Here is a 3565-nt window from a genome sequence, read left to right as displayed (position 1 = left end):
CCTAAAAATCTTTCCAAAGATACATATCTATCTAAGGAAGAGTTTGAGACAATCGAGAAAGCTCAGAAACGCGTGGAACGATTTAGAGAAAAGATTATTGCCGTAACTGCCAAGAAAAGAAAGAAGAGATTTCGAGAAGATTTTGGAGAAATTTAATCGGCCTTTGATATAAATAGATTGGTTGGGTCATATAGAAGGGGTGTCGAAAGTTTGGGAACCTTAGGAGATCCATAGAAGAAGAAATCAGAGTTTGATCAAAATATTTTTCTGCTGCTGAAGAACACGAAGAACAGACCCTCACTGACAGTCGCTCTTCAATAGTGACAACGACCAGCGGCTGACGGTCTTAAAACAACAGCGTAGCAGCACTTTTAATTTATCGTTCTTCTGTGACCCTTTCTGGCAGTCTTAAACTCACTGCTTTAGCACTATTTCATCTTTTAATCAACTTTTGGGCTATAAACATGTATTTTGAGCAATTGATTAATATGAGGAGCTAAACCCAAACACTGGGATGAAGGAGGAAGCCCTATTTCACGCATGTGGTAATTCTAATAATTCTTTTATGACTATTTGCATTGATTTTTAATCGATTTATGATTTTTATTGAATGGGTGTGATTTCGTTTGATGGTGTATGCTTGGTCTATGTATTTTTGATACATCATGCTTTTGATTTACAGAAATCTACTTTTTGGCAAAGAATAAGAGTCCATATTTTTAATATTTGATCTATAATTGATTGAAATTATTATTTGAATCACATGAATGGAATTTGGTGGAATCCTGAGTCTCAGTCTCTCTTGATATTATGACAAACCTTTTGTATTTATATTTTCTATTTTTATTTTAAGTCTAGAACCCAATCTTATCAAGTCCGGGTTGAACGAACTTTACTACCACTTTCAAAACTACATCAATTTTTGGCGCCGGCTGCCGGGGATTTGTATTAGGTTATAGGTTTTAGATTTATTTTATTTCTTTTAGAATTTTTGTTCTCTTTTACGCCTTTGGTATTTTTCGATTCTTTTCAGATTGGAGCGAAGCTACAAGGAAAGAAAAAAGTACTATAAAAGGAAAGCATCGCCAAAGAAGGAAAGAAAAGAGGAATCCGAAAGGAGTGAAGAAGAATATTTTGTATATAGTTATTTTGTTTTATTTTTAGAAACTGTAAATATGGTTTTAGTTTTTGTAATTTTTCTTTTTATTTTTGGACACTTTTTATACTTTATTTTTGGACTGGACATTATTTTTTAAAACCCTACGAAAGGGTTAAGACTAAATATAAATTGTTTGCAGGGAAGGACGACAGTTACGATACTGTCTCGGCCCCTCGAGTTCGTACACTGACATCGGAGTCGGTGGCCTGAGTCGACTTCAACGGTTCATCGCCCGTCTGGTACGGGAGGTAAGATTCTATCCACCCACGAATCCCCTGTCAGTGGGTTTTATTTTGTGTGACAACTCACACCCCTGCAATAGAATGTCGAACTGGTATTACAATAGCCAATACAACGAATATCAGACTGAGTTTCAAAATGGATGTTACTTTGACCATAGTGTGAATAGTAATTGGGAACATCAGCCTTTTGTAGGTTATGGTCCATACCATGGTGAGCCAAATTACTATTCATACGCCCACCGGTCATACGAGCAAAATTCCTCTCTACTAGAGTCTTCACGAAAGTTAGCTGAGTCGACACAAAAGTTACTTTAGTCGTCACGTAGTTCACCTAAAATGAATAACTTATTTATGGACGAAAGCAATGCAATGTGTGAACCTTCTTTCCTAGATATAATCAGAAAGTCTTGTGAGTCGACTCAGAAAATGTTGTTAGAGGCCCAGGAAAGAACTGCTCAAAATAGTCTTAATTTCCAATATAGTGTTTCCAATAGTACCTTTGAAAATGAAGATAGTTATTCACATAATCAAGATGACGAGGATAAAATTGGTAACACTACTTGTTTAGATGAGGTTCAACCATTTTCATGTTATTATAATGATTATGATGAGGATATTGTTGATGAAGAATTTGAAATAAGTAGGCATAATGATCAGGAATTTGTTACTCCAATTGAGCTTAATAATGATAATGTTTCTAGTTCAAATCCAAATAATTTTAATAATTATTCACCTATTCAAAAGGACGAGGATTTGACTAGAGATACCCCCGTTTTAGATGATGTAGTATTTCCTTTTGATTACGAAGTCGATGATGGTTTAGAGGAACGAGTTTATTCTGAGAATATCTTTTTAGAGTCTAGCGATTTAGAAACAATGGTCTTAGACGAAGAAAATGAACTCGTACAACTATTAAATATGGGTGAGGATGCGTCACTTGAGTATAACCTAGAAGAAGCAATTGACTATTTTCAGGATTCCAACGATCTAGAAATTAAGGAAATTGTAGCTAGTCTATCTAGAGATACCCAAAACTCTAAGTTTGTGGTGATTATCATTCTCAATGTTCCTCAACCATTTTACAAGATTATCTTCACACACGTTTTCCTGAACCTAGTGATGTCCATAAGGAAGTTCAGTTGTTAGAAACCCATCCTATGGTTGATGAGGTTAGACCAGGCTATGATACCAAGATCGACTTTGTTTTCCCACCAAATATTTTTCAACCAATTGTGGGAACGTATAAATTTCAGATGTGTCAATTATTTAGTTTTGAGACTAAACCTAATTACTTTAAGAGAATAGGGTTGATACATTTTCTTAAGATTGACCACCAGTTCGATTGTGGGAGTCAAAACTGATTGACTTTAAGGATCCTCAATTATTCAGGTTATTATTATGTGCTTTTAAATTTTTACTTGAGTTTCTTCAGACTCTAATACCTGAACCGGATCTTAGCTTTGAGGAATTCCAACCCATGAAAATATTTTATTTGGACCCAGTTATAGAACCTGAACCACAGCTAGATGTAGTTGTCTTAAACAGGAAACTAGACAAGGGTGTGCTTTATTTGTTTATTTTCTTGACAGGTTGCAGATTCCTTTTATTTGTGATAGCTTTATTTGGTTTTGATGACCCACAGAAATTTCGGCTATTACTTTATGATCCTATGAGGTGACTAATCCTTAGTCTGGCTGAAGACTTTAAACTTAGCACTTCTTGGTAGGTAACCCAACATTCATGCGACACGGTAATATCTTTCCTTATCTCTTTTGCTTCAAATGGTAACAGTTTCTCCTTGTTCATGCTTTTAATTTTATCTTTAGAACATTGAGGACAATGTTAGATTTAAGTTTGGGGGTATGGGAGAAACGTTTTAGTTGCAGTATGAATAAATAAACTCCAGAGCCTAGAAATTTATGCCTATTAAGGATTGCACTAACCAATCTAAGTGGATGGAAGCATTTTGGTTGTAGGAGTTGAGGAACCAATCTGATTAGATGGCAACATCTAGAAGAGTCTATTCATAAAAGCACAGAGCTCAGGTGTTAAAAATAACATGGTAGTTTCGCCATATCTCGTTGAGTCCTTTTCACTTTTGTTTTTATTTTTCTTTTTAAATATGTTTCTAAGTGATTTGGTGGGGCTCACGATTCAAGTTGTT

Source organism: Papaver somniferum, chromosome 11 (assembly GCF_003573695.1).
Source record: "Papaver somniferum cultivar HN1 chromosome 11, ASM357369v1, whole genome shotgun sequence".
Classification (NCBI taxonomy): Eukaryota; Viridiplantae; Streptophyta; class Magnoliopsida; order Ranunculales; family Papaveraceae; genus Papaver; species Papaver somniferum.
Note: the sequence above shows the minus strand (reverse complement) of the source record.